Source organism: Cervus elaphus, chromosome 4 (genome assembly GCF_910594005.1).
Source record: "Cervus elaphus chromosome 4, mCerEla1.1, whole genome shotgun sequence".
In the NCBI taxonomy this organism is placed as follows: Eukaryota; Metazoa; Chordata; class Mammalia; order Artiodactyla; family Cervidae; genus Cervus; species Cervus elaphus.
The window spans coordinates 64,741,305-64,761,986 of NC_057818.1; positions in this window are offsets into that span (position 1 = coordinate 64,741,305).

Genomic DNA, 20,682 nt, shown 5'->3' on the forward strand with positions numbered 1-20,682 from the left:
TAATTTAAACTTCTAATTTAAACCCATAAGTGCCTGGACTTATAAGTCTCTACTGGAGAGGAACTGTAAACGGAGGCCCTTTGCGAAGCGTCCCCTTCCCCACCCAAGCCCTGCTCACCACTTGCCCCCATAAACCTTCCACCTGCAGCCTCTGGGGGTTTTTTGGTTGTTGTTGTTTTCGTCTGTTTGTTTGTTTTGCGATTTCTGCCTGTTTTAGATTGTGACAGGTTTTAGAGCCTGATTGCAACCGCGCATCTTCCAGGGAGTTCTTTCTGACTCTGGCCCCTCCCGGGACCTCCGACAGCACTATAATTCGTATTTTGTTGTTGCTGTTCATTAAATTCTACTTTGCAGACGCAACTTTCTGCTTAACCTAATGTGAGGAGGAGGGCCGGGGCTTGAACCCACCTACCCTCCACCAACCCTAGGAAGGTGTTCAGCGCACAGAGTTTGTGTGCGTGTGTGTTCAGTTGTGTGCGACTCTCTGCCACCCCACGGACTGTAGCCCGCCAGGCTCCTCTGTCCACGGGATTTCCCAGGCAAGCATACTGCAGTAGCTGCCGTTTCCTTCTCCAGGGGATCGTCCTGACCCAGGACTGGAACCCGCATCTCCCGCGTCTCCTGAATTGACAGGTGGATTCTTTACAACTGCTGCCACCTCACACACAGTAGGCCATCAATAAATAACAGACTCGTTTTCGATGCATATCACACGTACGATTCCCGAAAGGGAGGAAAGGTGGATCGGCCAGGCCCTGAGGACTACAAGTCCCATGAGCCCGAGCGGGCCTGGCCCAGGTTACCGGGCGCTGGGGGCGGGGCACGGGGCTGGGTTTTTGCGCTGAGCAGAGCTCCCGCCACCGAAATGCACCAATAAACGCTGGAGCATTTCCCGGGGAAGGGTCGGGGAAGGGTCGGCGGAGGGCGGCGGGCTCTCACCGGCCGGGACTCACACGGCATTCGTGTGGGCGGACACTGCACTTTTGCTACATTTGGGCAGCGAACGCAGGACGCACGGTCTACCGCGGACGAGGAGAGGCCACCCCCGCGCCACGCGCCTCGCTCCCCACTCGCCCACCCCACGCCCGCAGCCTGGAGTTTGCGCTCGCGGGCGCGGTGGTCCGCGGGCCTGCGCCCTGCGCTCCACCGCAGTCCGAGCGTGCGCGCCGCCGCCTAACCATCCGCCCCGGGGGCCGCCCAGGGGCCCGCAGCTGACCCGCGGTGTGTCCTACAAGAAGCCTAAGCGTGGGGTCCCCGGGGATCTCTCGCGTCCTGGTGAGGAAAAACCGTGTCCCCAGCGGGCTCGCTCCCCGCCGACCACCGGAGTCGCCAGATGAGCGGGCTTTCCGGGGGAGGATGCTCCCGAGCCCCGTCGTCGGAAGCGACCGCCAGCGCCCTGGAGGGCCGCCCAGTCGCCTCTGGCGGGCCAGGGCGCGGAGGGGCGAGCAGGTAGCGGGGCGCGGGTGCGGCTGGTAGCGCCCTCACGGCGGTGGGGTGGGCGGCGGGGTGGGGAGGCCAGGGGGCTTGCCTTTGCTCTCCCGCTGCCTCTGCCCTGCCGGGAGGAGACGGGGTTGTTTGATTTCAGGTGCTAGAGTGTGGCATTCTAAAGAGCGCCCTAAATATGTGAGAGGTTCTTTTTCTCTCCAGCGTCTGCTGTTAATGTAACCGACGTACTACTTTTTTTTTTTTAAGTTCACTTTTTTAAAAAATTTTTTCATTTATTTTTATTAGTTGGAGGCTAATTACTTTACATATTGTAGTGGTTTTTGTCATACATGGACGTGAATCAGCCATGGATTTACATGTATTCCCCATCCCGATCCCCCCTCCCACCTCCCTCTCTACCCGATCCCTCTGGGTCTTCCCAGTGCACCAGGCCCGAGCACTTGTCTCATGCATCCAACCTGGGCTGGTGATCTAGTTCAAGTCTTAAAATCGGGCACGCTAGGCATGCTCACTGTCATGTCATTTTAAAAAACCTGAATAAATTTCACATGTTGTTGGCCAGTTGCTAAGTCGTGTCCGATTCTTTGGGACCGCATGAACTGTAGCCCTCCAGGCTCCTCTGTCTATGGGATTTCCCAGTCAAGAATCCCAGAGCGGGTTGCTATTTCCCTCTCCAGGGGGATCTTCCTGACCCAGGGATGGAGCCCTCGTCCCCTGTATTGGCAGGCAGATTCTTTACCCCTGAGCTGCCTGGGATGCCCAGATTTCACCTGTAACATTGTGCAGATTTAAGGTGTATAGCTGTTACTTTAATACACTTATGTACTGTTGTATATAAACGTTGTGTTTATCACATTGCATAATTATACTATAGTGTTTCCATCTGTGTTCGTTGTATGGCTGTGCGTTAGATGGCTATTGCTTACTTACTGCTTCTTACAGATGTTTACCCTTAGCTCCGTCTGTCTTACCCACCCCACCCCTCCATCTGCCACTGTAACCACAGTTTTACTCTATTTTCTATAGGTTTGACTTTTTTATTTGGGGGTAGGTATTTGTTTTGTTGTTTTTATGGGGTGGTTTTTTAGGGTGTGGCTTGCAGGATATTAGTTCTCTGACCTGGGGTTGAACGCAGGCCAACCACAATGAAAGCTCTGAGTTCTAAGCACTGAACCACCCAGGAATCCCCCTTGACTTTTTAAATTCCCTATGTAAGTGATATCATAGGGGACTTGCTTTCTGTGTATGACTTATCTCACTTAGCTTAATGACTTCAGGGTCCACCCGTGGTGTCACAGATGGCAGGATGCCCTCCTTTTTCACTGCTGTATAATATTCCATCCTGTATATGGGCCATATCGTTTTACCCGTGCATCTGTTGTTAATCAGTTTGGGTGGGTTTCCATATGTTGGCTATTGTGAATAACGTGTTAAACACGGGAGCGTGGGTATCTTCTCAAAAATCCTGTTTTTGTTCCCAGGAGTGAAATTGCTGGATCCTATGGTAGATCTAGTTTTAATTTGGGAGGAAAACTCCATATTGTTTTCCATAGTGGTTGGACCAGTTTATATCCCCACCCATGCTGTGTGGGGTTCCCTTCTCACCACATCCTCACCAGCACCCGTTGTCTCTTGCCTTCCTGATGGTAGCCCTTCTAACAGGTGTGAGGTGATGGCTCATTGTGGTTTGAATTTGCATTCCCATCATAATTAGTGATGTTGAGCATCTTTTCACGTGCCTGATGACCATTTGGGTGTCCTCTCTGGAAAAATGTACTTCTCTGGTGTTCACTGAAGAAGAGCTCCTTTTGAATTTTCTTGTAAGGCAGGTCTAGTGTTAAATTCTGTCAACTTTTTTTCTGCCTGGGAAAGCCTTTATTTCTAATTCACATAGGAAGGGTAACTCTTCTGAATAGAGTTTTGTTGGGTGACAGTTTTTATCTTTCAGTATTTTGAGAATGTCATTCCACTCTCTCCTGGTCTGTGGCTTCAGCTGAGAAATCCACTGATAGCCTAGTTCCTTTGTAGATGGGCTGGTGGCTCAGATGGTACAGAAACCACCTGTAGTGCAAGAGACTGGGTTGACCCCCGGGTTGGGAAGACCCCCTGGGAAAGGAAATGGCAACCCACTCCAGTAGTCTTGCCTGGAGAATCCCATGGACACGTAGCCTGGCGGGCTACAGTCCAAAGGGTCGCAAAGAGTCAGACACAACTGAGTGACTAACACTTTCACTTTGTAGATAGTTATTCCCTGGCTGCCTTTGAAATTCTTTCTCATTGACATTTGACAGTTTTAATGTCATGTGTCTTGGAGAAGGTCTTTTTGGCATTGAGTTAATGAGGTGTTCTCTTAGCTTCATGGACATCCAGATCCTCCCCCAAATTGGGGAATTTCCAGCTATTATTTCTTAAATAAGCTCTCTCACCTGCCCCTGTTCCCCCATCTCCCTCTCTTCCGGGATCCCCTTTATCCTAATGTTGCCCTTCATAATGCAGTCAGACAGCTACTGTAGAGTTTTCTCGTTTTCTAAGATCTTAGTTCCGTCTCCTCTTCTACCTGTATCATTTCTAGATTTCTTTAGTCTTGCTAATTCTCTCTTCCTTATGGTCTGCTCAATTTCCAGTGCTTTCAAATGCATCCTTCAATTCATTTATTGAGTTTTTCAACTCTAGAATTTCTGTTTGCTTCTTTTTTTAGTGTTTTAATCTCTTTAATAAAGTATTCTTTCCGCTCATTATATTTATTTTTTGCCAGCACTTAATACTCGGTCTTTTTTAATTTTTATTTTATGTTGAAGCATAGATTATAATATTGTGTTCCAGATGTACAACAACATGATTCAGTTACACATTTACATATATCTATTTTTCAGATTCTTTTCCCATTTACGTTATTACAGAGTATTGAGTAAGTAGAGTTCCCTGAGCTATACAGTAGGTCCTTGTTGATTATTTTATATGTAGTAGTATGTATATTGTTAATTTCAGTCTCCTAATTTATCCCTTCCCCTGTTTGCCCTTTGGTAACCATGCATTTGTTTTCTAAGTCTGTGAGTCTGTTTCTGTTTTGTAAATAAGTTCATTTGTGTCATTTTTTTAGATTGCACATATAAGTGACATCGTATGATATGTCTTTCTTTCTTTGACTTACTTCACTTTCTGTGATAATGTCTAGGTCCATCCATTGTTCATTAATTTTATTCTTGAGCTTATTGAACTGCCTTTCTGAGTTTTCTTGTAACCTGTTGAGTTTCTTTATGATAGATATTTTTGGTTCCCTATCGGTTAGATCAGAAAGTTCATCACTTTAAAGTCTGTTTCTGGAGAATTGTCATTTTCTTTTACAATACTGTGTTGCCGGGAGCCAACACAGGAGATCCTACCCATGACAAGGTCATGAGGGAGAAAACCCGACGGGCAAGGCGGATCAGGTTTTCAGGGATTCCGAAAAGCTGCCCCCGAGCACTCACCTTAAAGATGATATCTGTCTTTCTGATGCTTGCTTTAATAGACTACTCCCTAATTCTGTGACATAGGCAGAAGGCCTTCCTCTATCTCTTTCCAAATAAGAATCAATTTAGAACTTTAATCAATAAGTTTCCCGGGTGGTGGTATTTTATGAGATTATCCAGGGTGAAAGGAGGGTTTTAATTTAAACTCCTTTGCTGGTATTTTAGTTTGTTTAGCAAATGCGTTTATGCCCTTGGTACTAACATGCATGACTGCTTATAATACCCTAATCATAAAACAGCATAAAGAACCTGATCATATAAAGGCCCTAATAGACATAGAGCCTTTTTGGGGGGTGAGGAAGTCCTATTAGAAAATATAAGAAAAAAATTATTATAAAAGTGGTTATTGGGTTAATGTTTGCTTGCTGTGTTTTTGCTTTTAATGTGCTAAGGCTGTGCTATGGAAACCACTGTTAATATAGTTATAGATCTAGAGAAATAAGAACTTAGCCCTAGTGTTGTAACAATGAAATAGTTGTTAATTATTAGCCAGGAGTGCTAGGCAGAGGCTGCCTCACAGAAGCTGCAGAGTCTGTGTGGGATAGACCTCATAGATAAATTTAACTGACAACTTTTGCAGAAGAATTGATGTTGGTACTAACAGGGTCATACTCTACTATGTTGTGACATGCTGTACTGTTGCCCTATGAGACTGTAACTTTTCTGTTAAGGTCACCACAGAAACGGAAAATAGGTTTACATTCACCTGACTTACGTAAAATGTTAATAAGCCCCAAGACCAAAAGATAATGTGCAAAGATTTGTTATAGAAACAGAATGCAGAAAACATCTTGTTCTTCCTAAAGAACAAACTGATGTAATGTAAACTAACCCTGTATAAGCATGAGTAAGCATCTTGTATCTTGGATACATTCTGAGTGAGGGTATATAAACTGTTGTCAAAAAATAAAAGATAGACTTGGCCCTATCAAGGCTGGTCTCACGTGTCTTCTCTCTCTCGCCGACGCCGTTCATCCCGAGAGTACCCCCTGGATCCTGCCGAGGCTGGACCCTGGCACTATGTTACTGTGGTTTTTCGTGGCACTTGATGAGTTGTCGTCTGCTGGTACATTTGAAGTAGCAAACACCTTACTTCTTCAGGTAAAGCTTTTTGCTTGTCTGTTTTACTTGATTCCAGGTGGCTCAGTGGTAAAGAATCTGCCTGCCAATGCAAGAGACACAGGAGACCTGGGTTCCATCTCTAGGTCGGGAAGATCCCCTGGAGGAGGAAACGGCAACCCACTCCAGTGTTCTTGCCCGGAGAGTCCCATGGACAGACGAGCCTGGCAGACTATAGTCCGCGGGATGGCAAAGAGTCGGCCACGACTGAGGACCTGAGCATGCACGCAGATCAGTTCAGCAGGCGAGTAACTGCAGCCCTTTCTTTCTCAGTAGGTGGCGATGGAGTGCAAGTTTTTGGTTGGTCCTACCTGAGCTGCTGTTTCTCCTCATCCTTGCCAGCACTGGTCATTTGCAGACTTTTTGAGGATAGCCATTCTGACAGGTGTGAGGGGATGGGTCGGTTTTCTTTTGATTTGCACTTCTCTAGTAATTAAGGATGTTGAGCATCTTTTCATGTGCCCGTTGGCCATCTGTGTGTCTCCTGTGGAGAAATATCTATTCAAGCCGTCTGCCCATTTTTTAATCAGGTTGTTTGTTTTTCTGATGCTGAGTTGTATGAGCTGTTTATGTATTTGGATATTAACCTCTTATCATCATATTATTTACAAATATTTTCTCCCATCCTGCAGGTTGCCTTTTCATTTTGTCTATGGTTTCCTTTGCAGTGCGAAAGCTTTTGATTTTAATTAGGTCTGTTTATGTTTGTTTTTATTTCTTTTGCCTTAGGAGACAGATCCCAAGAAATATTGCTAGGATGTATGTCCAAGAATGTTCTTCTGTATTCTCTTCTAGGAGTTCTGTGGTTTCAGGTCTTATGTTTAGGTCTTTAATCTGGTTTTAGTTTATTTTAGTATATGGTGTGAAGAAATCTGGGGGGCTGTGATTGTGTGCATAGCACTGTCTTAAGTGTCTTCATGTACTGACTGAATTAGTTCTTTTTTTATTTATTTTTAATTGAAGTATAGTCCATTTACAGCGTTGTGCCAACCTCTTACAGCAAAGTGACTCTTATACACATATGGACACTCTTTTTTTAATATTCTTTTCCATTATGGTGTACCACAGGTTATTTAACATACTTCCCTAGTAATGCCCTAATCGCGTTCTTTTGCATGTAACTGTCCAGTTTTCCCAGCACCACTTATTGAAGAAGCTGTCCCTTGTATATGGCCTTCTTTGTCGTAAATTAATTGACTGTTAATGTGCAGGTTTATTTCTGGGCTCTTTACTCTGTTCCGTTAATCTATGTGTCTGTTTTTGTTCCAGTGCCACGCTCTTTTGAATACTGTAGCTTTGTAGTGTAGTCTGAAGTCTGGGAGAGTGATAGCTCCAACTTTGTTCTCTTCTCTCTAACTTGTTTTGCAAATTCAGGATCTTTCGTGCTTCTGTGTGAATTTTAGGAGTATTTGTTCTAGTTCTGTGAAAAATGTCATGGGTAATTTGACAGGGGTTGCATTAAATCTGTAGATTTCTTTGGGTAGTATGGCCATTTTAACTATTAATCCAAGAACATCTGATATCTTTCCATTCCTTTGAATCATCTCCAGTTTTATTCATCAGTGTTTTATACTTTACAGAGTATAGGTCTTTCACTTCTTTGGCTTACTTTGTTCCTAGATATTTTATTCTTTTTGATGTGATTTTAAACGAGTTTTTTTTAAAGCTTTCTCTTTCTGATAGTTCATCATTAGTGTATGGAAAAGCAACAGATTTCTATATACTAGTCTTATATCCTGCAACTTTGGTGAATTCATTTATCAGTTCTCATGGTTTCTGTGGGGAGTCTTTTGGGTTTTCTATATAGTTGCCTAATGTCAACTTGTTGGATTTGATATTGTTTGGGGTGAATAATGGACCATTGGGACCAATGATGGACCAACGGACCAGGTGAAAGGCACAAGTATCTTGAGTTATTTTTCCAGCTTCCTGTGAATCTAAAATGATTTCAAACACATGACTGAAGGGGAAAATGCAATCTAAAATAGACAGGGACAGTCATGCTTAGGAAACCAGAGCATGACTAAAAGGTGTTCCCTGTGAGACCAAGGTGGAGACTGCAGCAAGCAGACTGGGGCATGAGCGACTCCTGTGCATTGAAGTACAGCCACACTGCCTGTAAACCAGAGTGCTATCCATTTTGACTGCGTGGGAGCAGGGAGCCACCGGAGGGGTCTGTTCTCAGAAGGATCCATGGCTTTTACTAACTGGGTTGAGAGCCAAATTCTCTTGGTGCCTGAAGCTGCTGAGAACACGAGTGAGTCAGTGTCAGTCGCTCAGCCATGTTCAACTCTGCGATCCCGTGGACCTTAGCCCACCAGGCTCCTCTGTCCATAGGATTTCCCAGGCAAGAATACTGAAGTGGTTGCCATTCCCTCCTCCAGGGGATCTTCCCAACCCAGGGATTGAACCCGTGTCTCTTGTGTCTCCTTCATTGGCAGGCGGATTCTTTACCACTGAGCCGCCTGGGAAGCCCTTCAGTAGCGTGTTTGCCCCTAAATCCTGACTCCCTTTTGTCTGTAACTCCTCCGTCTTGGAGGGCCATCTTTCACGCTTCTGTCCCACCATCCCTAGGCTGGAGAAATGCAGTTTGATGGCTGCTTGCTGCCGGCCGCTGTCCTCTGTTCTCAGAAGCAGTAAGAGCCTGGAGAACCTGAACCTTTTAGGAAACGACCTGGGGCTGGATGGAGTCAGCAGGCTGTGGACACCCTTGAGAAAGTCAGCGTGCAAGCTGTGGAAACTCGGGTAATCCCCCGACTCCTACACGGGGAAGCGACTGTTGGGATGGGGATGAATGGGACGAGGGCCTAAAGCGAGCCTACAGTTCAGTTTCCCAGGGCGTCCGGTTTCCCAGGGCATCCAGTTTCCCAGGGTGACCAGTTTCCCAAGGTGATTCTCGCCAGCAGAGCTTCTGATGTCATGCGTGGTGGTCTGTATCCACATTGTCCAGCAGAGGAGCCGCTGGCCATGCACAGGTACTGGACACTTGAAATGTGGTTCCTGTGATGGACAAGCTGACTTTTTAGGCTTTAGGCTGAATTAACCAGCCATGTGTGACTGGTGGTCCCCAGACTGGATGGCGCAGTCCTACGCACTTGGGTGTTTTGGGGAGTGAGTCCCCTACTTTTCTGATTCTGGCACTGACTGTGTCTCGCTCAGACGTTCACTCAGCGACTTCCTTCCCAGTACTGACCTTGGCCGAGCACAAGGGCGTGGTAGTTGGTGTGATACACGGTCCTGGGCCTTCTCATCGTGGGGTGTGTTTGTCTTTGGGAGATAACAAATCCGAGACCCGTGAAAGCAGGGTTAGCTGCCATGAATGCTGGGAGGGAAGCTTCGGGTTGTGGTGGAGATCAGGGTGGTGAGGGAAGGCATGTCTGGGGGGGTCCTGGTGAGGCTGAGGGGGCGAACTGTGTGTCAGGCGGGGAAGACGGACAGTGACTGCAGCTGAGGGAGGCGTGTGCTCTGAGGAAGTCAGAGGATCATGTGCGGAGCCCCGAGGTTGGACCGAGCTCTGTGTGACCCTTGGGGCCACTGAGAGAAGAGCATTTATTTTTTATTTTTTAAACTTTTTATTTTGTATTGGGGTATAGCCGATGAACAATGTTGTGATAGTTTCAGGTGAACATTGGAGGGACTCCACCATACGTGTACATGTATCCGTTCTCCCCCAGTCTCCCCTCCCATCCGGGCCCCCACATGACACTGAGCAGAGTTCAGTGCGCTATATGGTACATCCTTGTTGGTTATCCGTTTTAAATACAGCCGTGTGTACTTGTCCGTCCCAAACTCCCTACCTATGCCGTTCCCACTGGCGTAAGTTCGTCTGAAAGAAGAGCAGTTAATTAGAACACTCTTCCACCTTGTTTAATATCCTGTAGATGAGGTCAGAAAGATAAGCAGCAGGGTTTTTTGTTTTTTTTAAGAGAGACATTAAACTAAGCACGTCTTAGCATGAATCCTCTTCAATACCAGGGAACCTTGCCCACTTTCAGAAGTTGGTCAAAATCTCTGCATTGAGGATTTCATATTAGCAACGTCATAACTAAGACATACATTTAAACAATTTTATTGGAGGATAGTTGCCTTTCAGTGTTGTGTTAATCTACTGTACAGCAAAGTGAATCAGCCACATGTATATATATGCATATTTTCCCTCATTTTTTTGATTCCCTGCCCATTTAGGGCACCACGGATTGAGTAGGACTCCCTGGGCTATACAGTAGGTTCTCATTAGTTACCTATTTTATACACAGTGTGTATATATGTCAACCCCAATCTCCCAATGCACCCCAAACCCCTGTTCCCCCATTTGTGTCCATATGTTTGCTCTCAACATCTGTGTGTCTATTTCTGCTTTTTAAATAAGATTGTGTAGACTAGTTTTTTTCAGATTCCATACATATGCATTAACATATGATACTTGTTTCCTCTTTTTGACTGACTTCACTCTGTTTGACAGTCCCTAGGTCCATCCATGTCTCCACAGATGCTAAGTCATACATTTTTAAAAATTGAAGTATGACTGATTTATAATTGTTCTGGTTTCAAGCGTAAAGCAAAGTGATTCAGTTAAGCATACTGTGTCAATTATATCTGTTCTTTTTCATATTCTTTTCCCTTATGGGTTATTACAAAATATTGAATATAGTTCCCAGTGCTCTACAGCAAGTCCTTGCTGGTTGATTTTATATATATATATATATTTAGTAATCCTGTGTTTATGTTAATTACAAGCTCCTAATTTATCTCTCCCCCTCTTTTCCCCTTTGGTAACTGTAAAGTTTGTTTTCTATGTCTGTGTGTCTATTTCTGTTTTGTGTATAAGTTTATGTGTTTGTGCATATACATACGTATGTGTATGTGTATATATATTTATATATTTAAGATTCCACATATAAGTGATACCATATATCTGACTTCATTTAGTATGATCATCTCTAGGTCCATCCATGTTGTTGCCAAAGGCATTATTTCATTCTTTTTCATGGCTGAGTAATATTCCACTGTGACTATATGTCGCATCTTTGCCCATTCAACTGTCGGTGGGAAGTTAGGTTGCTTCCGTGTCTTGGTTATTGTGAACAGCGCTGTGAACATTGGCTTGTGTGTACCTTTTTGAAGTATAGCTTTGTCTGGCTGTATGCCCAGGAGTCAGGTTACGGGATCAGATGGTAACTCTAGTTTTTCCTCCTTACTGTTCTCCATTGTGGCTGCACCAATTTCAAGTCATGTGTTTTTCAAAGATCTGAGATGGTGACCACCACAGATGGACAAGTCTCCCCTTACTGATTGTGAATGTTACCCATGTTGGGGAGGGGACTTCTGACTGGGTACCCAGACCCTAACCTCTTCTCAGAGAAGAGCATGCCAAGACCTCCTCAAAAGTCTGTGAATGTGTGTTAGTAATACAAAGAAGAGGAGTTGGATTTCAGTACAGTGACAGCGACCTCAGTTACCCTGTCAAGTTTGTTTCATCATCTTTCCTGGGGATTTCCTGTCTCTTTCCTTTCGTGCTTTTCTATGGAAAGGAGCTCTAGTACCTTGGAATCTCTCTGCGTGAAGCTGGAGGTAAAGCAATATCCTTGTGATGGTAAACAAAAGTTAGCTTCTCTTTGGGACACCCATTTTAGCATCTCATTCTGTCACCATCTCTTCTCCTTCTGCCTCTATTTTTGCAGGGTTGAAAAAGATTCTTTGAAGATGGACTCCAGCCAGGAGGCCACGGGACGGGGTGGGATCCCAGCATCTCCTATTATGGGGGGATGCCCTCTTCCTCTCTGACCCTCAACATGTGCCTGCGTCTCCCTGGCCACACGGCTGGGAAATCTGTCACTCTTGACCTTTAAATCAAAGAGGTTTTAGCCCTGCCATAATTGTTGCCTGAAAATGTCCACAGGAGACAAAGTCCAGCTACTCTGTTCTTGTCATTTCCATCTTGAAGTGCCAACAGGAGGCTGCTTGTAACTACCTAGCCTAGAGCCCACCTGCCTCCTTCCTCAGGAAATGTAAACAGAAGTCTAATTGTAAATGCCCAGCCTGGAGCCCACCTAACCCTACCTCAGGACCATATGGGGCTCCTGGGCACAGAGGCTTTTTTCTGTTCCTTGTTCCTTTCTCTGAAATATTTTTTAATACCAAAAACATTTTGCACTGGGGTGTAGCTGGTTAACAATGTTGTGGTAGTTTCAGGTCAACAGCAAAGGGACACAGTCATACATGTATATGTGTCCACTCTCCCGCAAACTCCCCTCCCATCCAGGCTGCACCCAACACTGAGCAGATCCCTGTGTCTATAGTAGGTCCTGGTTGCTTCTCCATTTTAAATACAGCAGTGTGTACATGACCTCCCAAAGTCCCTAACTGTCCCTTCCCCTGGCAACCATACATTCATTTCCTAAGTCTGTGAGTCTCTTTCTGTTTGTAAGTTCATTTCTGCCCTTTGTTTCCTGTAGGCAGACTCCAGCCTCCATGACCTGCCCTGAGTTCCAAAGGGCAGCTTCAAGCAGTTGCTTCTCATGGAAGGAGCAGCTGAGAAATCACCTGAGACAAAACTAAAGGAACCAGTCAGTCAGTCCAGTCACTCAGTCGTGTCCTACTCTTTGTGACCCCATGGAGTGCAGCACACGAGGCCTCCTTGTCCATCACCAACTCCTGGAGTTTACCCAAACTCATGTCCGTTGAGTCAGTGATGCCATCCAGCCATCTCATCTTCTGTTGTCCCCTTCTCCTGCCTTCAATCTTTCCCAGCCTCCTCCATCCATGGAATTTTCCAGGCAAGAGTACTGGAGTGGGGTGCCATTGCCTTCTCCCTAGCAGCAGCAGCATCCAAAAGCCCCCATACCTACATTGAAACCAAGCTCCACTCAAGAGCCAACAAGTTTCAGAGCAAGACATACCAAGCTACTTCTCCAATAAAGCAGGAACATAACCCTGAGCACAAAAATACAGGTGGCCAAAAGTCACACCAAACCCATAGACACCTCAAAACTCACTACTGGACGCTTCATTGCACTCCAGAGAGAAGAGATCCAGATCCACCATCCGGAACACTGACGCAAGCTTCCCTAACCTGGAAACCTTGACAAGCCACTCGTCCAACCCCACCCATAGGGAGGAACCTCCACAAAGGAGAGGAACCACAAACTGCCAGGATACAGAAAGGCTACCCCAAACACAGCAACCTAAACAAGATGAAAAGGCAGAGAAGTATTCAGCAGGTAAAGGAACATGATAAAAGCCCACCAAACCAAACAAAAGAGGAGGAGATAGAGAGTCTAACTGAAAAAGAATTCAGAATAATGACAGTAAAAATGACCCAAAATTTTGAAAACAAAATGGAGGTACAAATAAATAGTCTGGAGACAAGAATGGAGAAGATGCAAGAAAAGTTTAACAAGGACTAGAAGAAATAAAAAAAAATGAATAATGAATAATGCAATAGCTAGCTGAGATCAAAAGCACTCTGGAGGGAACCAACAGGAGAATAACTGAGGCAGAAGATAGGATAAGTGAGGTGGAAGAAAGAATGGTGGAAATAAATGAAACAGAGAGGAAAAAAGAAAAAAGAAATGAGGACAACCTCAGAGACCTCTGGGACAATATCATACGCCCCAACATTCGAATCATGGGAGTCCCAGAAGAAGAAGACAAAAAGAAAGGCCATGAGGAAATACTTGAGGAGATAATAGCTGAAAACTTCCCTAAAATGGGGAATGAAATAGCCAACCAAGTCCAAGAAACCCAGAGAGTCCCAAACAGGATAAACCCAAGGTGAAACACCCCAAGACACATATTAATCAAATTAACAAAGATCAAACACAAAGAACAAATATAAAAAGCAGCAAGGGAAAAACAACAGTTAGCCCACAAGGGGATAGGATAACAGCTGATCTTTCAGTAGAAACTCTTCAAGCCAGAAGGGAATGTCAGGACATACTTAAAGTGATGAAAGAGAGAAACCTACAACCCAGATGACTGTACCCAGCAAGGATCTCATTTAAGTATGAAGGAGAAATCAAAAGCTTTACAGACAAGCAAAAGCTGAGAGAATTCAGCACCACCAAACCAGCTCTTCAACAAATGCTAAAGGATCTTCTCTAGACACGAAACACAGAAATGGTTTATAAACTCAAAACCAAAACAACAAAGTAAATGGCAATGGGATCATACTTATCAATAATTACCTTAAATGTAAATGGGTTGAGTCCCCCAACCAAAATACAAAGACTGGCTGAATGGATACAAAAACAAGATCCCTATATATGCTGTCCACAAGAGACTAACCTCAAACCAAGGGACACATACAGACTGAAACTGAAGGGCTAGAAAAAGATAATTCACGCAAATGGAGACCAAAAGAAAGCAGGAGTAGCAATACTCATATCGGATAAAATAGACTTTGAAATAAAGGCTGTGAAAAGAGACAAAAAAGGACACTACATAATGATCAAAGGATCAATCCAAGAAGATGATATAACAATTATATATGTACCCAACATAGGAGCACCGCAATATGTAAGGCAAATGCTAACAAGTATGAAAGGGGAAATTAACAGTAACACAATAATAGTGGGAAGCTTTAATACCCCACTCACACCTATGGATAGATCTACCAAACAGAAAATTAGCAAAGAAATGCAAACTTTAAATGATACAATGGACCAGTTAGACCTCATTGATACCTATAGGACATTTCACTCTAAAACCATGAATTTCACCTTTTTCCCAGGTGTACATGGAAGCTTCTCCAGGATAGATCACATCCTGGGTCATAAATCTATCCATGGTAAATCCAGAAAAATTGAAATCATCTCAAGCATCTTTTCTGATCACAATGAGGTAAGATTAGATGTCAATCTAATGTCAACTACAGTCAAAAAAACTATTAAAAATACAAACACATGGAGGCTAAACAACACACTTCTGAATAATGAACAAATCACAGAAGAAATTTTTAAAAAATCAAAATATGCATAGAAACGAATGATCACGACAACCCAAAACCTATGGGATTCAGTAAAAGCAGTGCTAAGGGGAAGGTTCGTAGCAATACAAGCCTACCTCAGGAAACAGGAGAGAAATCAAATAAATAACCTAACTCCACCTAGAGCAACTAGAAAAGGAAGAGATGAAGAACCCCAGGGTTAGTAGAAGGAGAGAAATCACAAAAATTAGGGCAGAAATAAATGCAAAAGAAACAAAAGAGACCATAGCAAAAATCAACAAAGCTAAAAGCTGGTTCTTTGAGAAGGTAAATAAAATAGACAAACCATTAGCAAACCAGACTCATCAAGAAACAAAGGGAGAAGAATCAAATCAACAAAATTAGAAATGAAAATGGAGAAATCACAGCAGACAACACAAAAATACAAAGGATCATAAGAGACTACTACCAGCAGCTCTATGCCAATAAAATGGACAACTTGGAAATGGACAAATTCTTAGACAAGTATAACTTTCCGAAACTGAACCAGGAAGAAATAGAAAACAGACCCATCACAAACACAGAAATTAAAACCGTAATCAGAAATCTTCCAACATACAAAAGTCCACCATGACTTCACAGGTGAATTCTACCAAAAATTTGGAGAAGAGTGAACACATATTCTACTCAAACTCTTCCAGAAAATTGAAGGTAAACTCCCAAACTCATTCTATGAGGCCACCATCACCCTAACACCAAAACCAGACAAAGATGCGCCAAAAAGAGAAAACTACAGGCCAGTATCACTGATGAACATAGATGCAAAAATCCTTAACAAAATTCTAGCAAACAGAATCCAACAACATATTAAAAAGATCATAAATCATGACCAAGTGGGCTTTATCCCAGGGATGTAAGGAATCTTTAATATCCACAAATCAATCAGATGATACATCACATTAAAAAAAGATAAAAACCTTATGATTATCTCAATAGATGCAGAGAAAGCCTTTGACAAAATTCAACATCCATTTATGATAAAAACCCTCTGGAAAGCAGGAATAGAAGGAACATACCTCAACATAATAAAAGCCACATATGATAAACCCACAGCAAACATTATCCTCAATGGTAAAAAATTGAAAGCATTTCCCCTAAAGTCAGGAACAAGACAAGGATGCCCACTTTCACCACTACTATTCAACATAGTTTTGGAAGTTTTGGCCACAGCAATCAGAGCAGAAAAAGAAGAGGAATCCATATTGGAAAAGAAGAAGTAAAACTCTCAATGTTTGCAGATGACATGACCCTCTACATAGAAAACCCTGAAGACTCCACCAGAAAATTACTAGAGCTAATCAATAAATACAGTAAAGTTTCAGGATATAAAATTAACACACAGAAATCCCTTGCATTCCTATACACTAAAGGAAACAATTCCATTCACCTTTGCAATGAAAAGAATAAAATACTTAGGAATAAATCTACCTAAAGAAACAAAAGACCTACGTATAGAAAACTATAAAACACTGATGAAAGAAATCAAAGAGGACACAATAGATGGAGAAATATACCATGTTCATTGATTGGAAGAATCAATATTGTCAAAATGACTATACTACCCAAAGCAATCTATAGATTCAACGCAATCCCTATCAAGCTACCAACGGTATTTTTCACAGAACTAGAACAATTTCACAATTTGTATGGAAATACAAAAAAACCTCGAATAGCCAAAGCAATCTTGAGGAAGAAGAATGGAACTGGAGGAATCAACCTGCCTGACTTCAGGCTATACTACAAAGCAACAGTCATCAAGACAGTATGGTACTGGCACAAAGACAGAAACATAGATCAATGGAACAAAATAGATAGCCCAGAGATAAACCCACACACCTATGGACACCTTATCTTTGACAAAGGAGGCAAGAATATACAATGGAGAAAAGACAATCTCTTTAACAAGTGGTGCTGGGAAAACTGGTCAACCACTTGTAAAAGAATGAAACTAGAACACTTTCTAACACCATACACAAAAATAAACTCAAAATGGATTAAAGATCTAAATGTAAGACCAGAAACCATAAAACTCCTAGAGGAGAACATAGGTAAAACACTCTCCAACATAAATCACAGCAGGATCCTCTATGACCCACCTCTCAGAGTAATGGAAATAAAAGCAAAAATAAACAAATGGGACCTAACTAAACTTAAAAGCTTTTGCACAATGCAAGAAACTATAAGCAAAGTGAAAAGACAGCCTTCAGAATGAGAGAAAATAATAGCAAATGAAGCAACTGACAAAGGATTAATCTCAAAAATATACAAGCAGCTCCTGCAGCTCAATTCCAGAAAAATAAGTGACCCAATAAAAAAAATGGGTCAAAGAACTAAACAGACATTTCTCCAAAGAAGACATACGGATGGCTAACAAACACATGAAAAGATGCTCAGCATCACTCATTATCAGAGAAATGCAGATCAAAACCACAATGAGGTACCATCTCACGCTGGTCAGAATGGGTGCTATCAAAAAGTTTACAAACTATAAATGCTGGAGAGGGTGCAGAGAAAAAGGAACCCTCTTACACTGTTGGTGGGAATGCAAACTAGTACAGCCGCTATGGAGAACAGTGTGGAGCTTCCTTAAAAAGTTGGAAATAGAACTTCCATATGACCCAGCAATCCCAGTGCTGGGCATACACACTGGGGAAACCACAATTGAAAGAGACACGTATACCCCAATGTTCATCGAAGCACTGTTTACAGTAGCCAGGACATGGAAGCGGTTGCTTCCATGTTCATTGGCAGACAACCGGATAAGAAAGCTATGGTACATATACACAATGGAATATTATTGAGCTATTTAAAAGAATACATTTGAATCAGTTCTAATGAGGTGGATGAAATTGGAGCCTATTATACAGAGAAAAGTAAGTCAGAAAGGAAAACACCAATACAGTATACTAATACATATATATGGGATTTAGAAATATGGTAATTGTTGGGGTCCCTTAATGGACCGGAATCTGGAGGTACGGAGTCGACGGTAAGAAAGTGAAAGAGAGAAAGAGGCCGATGTCCCTTGGTTTACGCAGAGGACCAATAAAGTCCTTGACACAGGACTTGCATCGCTCACGAAGGCACCAGGCGCCCTCTCGAGGGGGTCTTAGAAGCCCGGGCAGAAAAGTGAGCACGACGGGTCTCCACGCTCCAGAGAGTCAGCCAGAAAAGGAGAGAGAGAGAGAGAAAGACAAAAAAAGACCCGGGGACCCAAGCTCTGATGGAGCAAAGGTGCTTTAATGATTTTTCTATGAGTATATATAGGCTGCAGTACAAGAAACTTCTTTCGGGAATGATAGAGATCAGAAAACCAAATGTACAGCAAACGTTACCAAGGAAACATGGGCTAAAGTTAGTCACAAGGTCAGAAGACAATCCCTATCTCAAGAAAGGGGAAGGAGACTAAGCTGTTTTGTCCTAAGGGGAATGTTTACTAAAGGAGACTCATGCTTGCCTCACACAATGACCTCAGTCCCTGGGAGCAGCGTGCTGTTCCGCTTGAAGAGGGACAAAGGACTCATGAGAGACAGCACGTAGGAATCCTCCCGTTAAACATTCCCTGACAGTAATGATGACCCATATGCGAGACAGCAAATAAACACAGATGCAAAGAGCAGGCTGTTGGACTCTGTGGGAGAAGGCGAGGGTGGGATGACTTGAGAGAATAGCATTGAAACATGTATATTATCATGTGAAATGAATTGCCAGTTCAGGTTCAATGCATGAGACAGGGTGTTCAGGGCTGGTGCACTGGGATGACCCTGAGAGAAGGGATGGGGAGGGAGGTGGGAAGGAGGGTCAGGATGGGGGAACACATGTACACCCATGGCTGATTCATGTGAACGTATGGCAAAAACCACCACAATATTGTAATTAGCCTCCAATTAAAATTAAAACATAAACAATAAAATGAAAAACCATAGCTTTGGTTAGACAGACCTTTGTTGGCAAAGTAATGTCTCTGTTTTTTAATATGCTGTCTAAGTTGGTCATACCTTTTCTTCCAAGGAGCAAGAACCTTTTAATTTCATGGCTGCAGTCACCATCTGCAGTGATTTTGGAGGCCCAAAAATAAAGTCTGTCACTGTTTCCATTGTTTCCCCATCTATTTGCCATGAAGTGATGGGACCAGATGCCATGATCTTAGTTTTCTGAATGTTGAATTTTAAGCCAACTTTTTCACTCTCCTCTTTCACTTTCATCAAGAGGCTCTTTTGTTCTTCTTCACTTTCTGCCATAAGGGTGGTGTCATCTGTATATCTGAGGTAATGATATTTCTCCTGGCAATCTTGATTCCAGCTTATCTTCATCCACAGCATTTCTCATGATGTACTCTGCGTATAAGTTAAATAAACAGGGTGACAGTATACAGCCTTGACATACTCCTTTCCTGATTTGGAACCAATCTGTTGTTCCATGTCCAGTTCTAACTGTTGCTTGACCTGCATACAGATTTCTCAGGAGGCAGGTCAGGTGGTCTGGTATTCCCACCAATTGAAGAATTTTCTAGTTTGTTGTGATCCACACAGTCAAAGGCTTTGGCATAGTCAATAAAGCAGAAGTAGAAAGTTTTTTTACTGAAACTTTCTTGCTTTTTTGATGATCCAGAAGATGTTGGTAATTTGATCTCTGGTTCCTCTGCCTTTTCTAAATCCAGCTTGAACATCTGGAAGTTCACGGTTCACGTACTGTTGAAGCCTGACTTGGAGAATTTTGAGCATTACTTCACTAGTGTGTGAGATAAGCACAATTGTATGGTAGTTTCAACATTTTTTGGCATCGTCAGTCTCCATTAATTGTGTCGTAAGTCTGTAATTTCATTAGAACTCACAGCATGATGATATTTCTAATTCAGTTAATCTTCCTCCATTTATTTTTTAATTCATCTAATAATTGTGCTGTTAGTTTCTTGACCTCTATCCCCGCTTCACTCTTCTTCAGTTGTTCATTCCCACAAAAAATCTTTAACTTCATTTTTACCAACATTGTCAAAGTTCATGATCTCAATTTCCAGCATTCTCTTCTTCAGTAACCACTTTTTATCCTGACTTTTCAGTTTCACTTCCGTTCCATCCCACCCAACTGTAAGCATTTATTGACCATTACTTCCCATTCCATTCCCGTTTCTCTACCAATGCATTTGTTGTTATTGTGGGTTTGTTTTGTTTTGTTTTTTTTTTCCGGTTTACAACTTTCTCTCATGACACACTTTTATTTATTGTGTAACAGTGTTTTGGTGACAGAAATGTAGAGACAGTTATCACTTACATGATGTTACACTATATCTCAGTAAGCTGGGGGAAGAGATTAAAATGTGCATTTCTCTGTCATTCTTCAATAATGCAGTTTTTCTGTTCTCTTTTTCTTAAATTCTACTTTTTCCTACATTGATATAGCTATGCTAGCTTTCTTGAGTTAATGTTTGCACTATGTATTTGTTCCTTCCTTTTCCCTTTTGATCTATTTGTGTCCTAATATTTGAAGTGTAACACTAGACAGAAACGAAATGTGGTTACCTGCATTTCCTTCCTAGGTCACAGTCTCTGTGTTTTCACTGGAAATAAGCATGAGAAAGTATTTCTTATACACCCATTAATCTTTCATTACTCCCTTTAA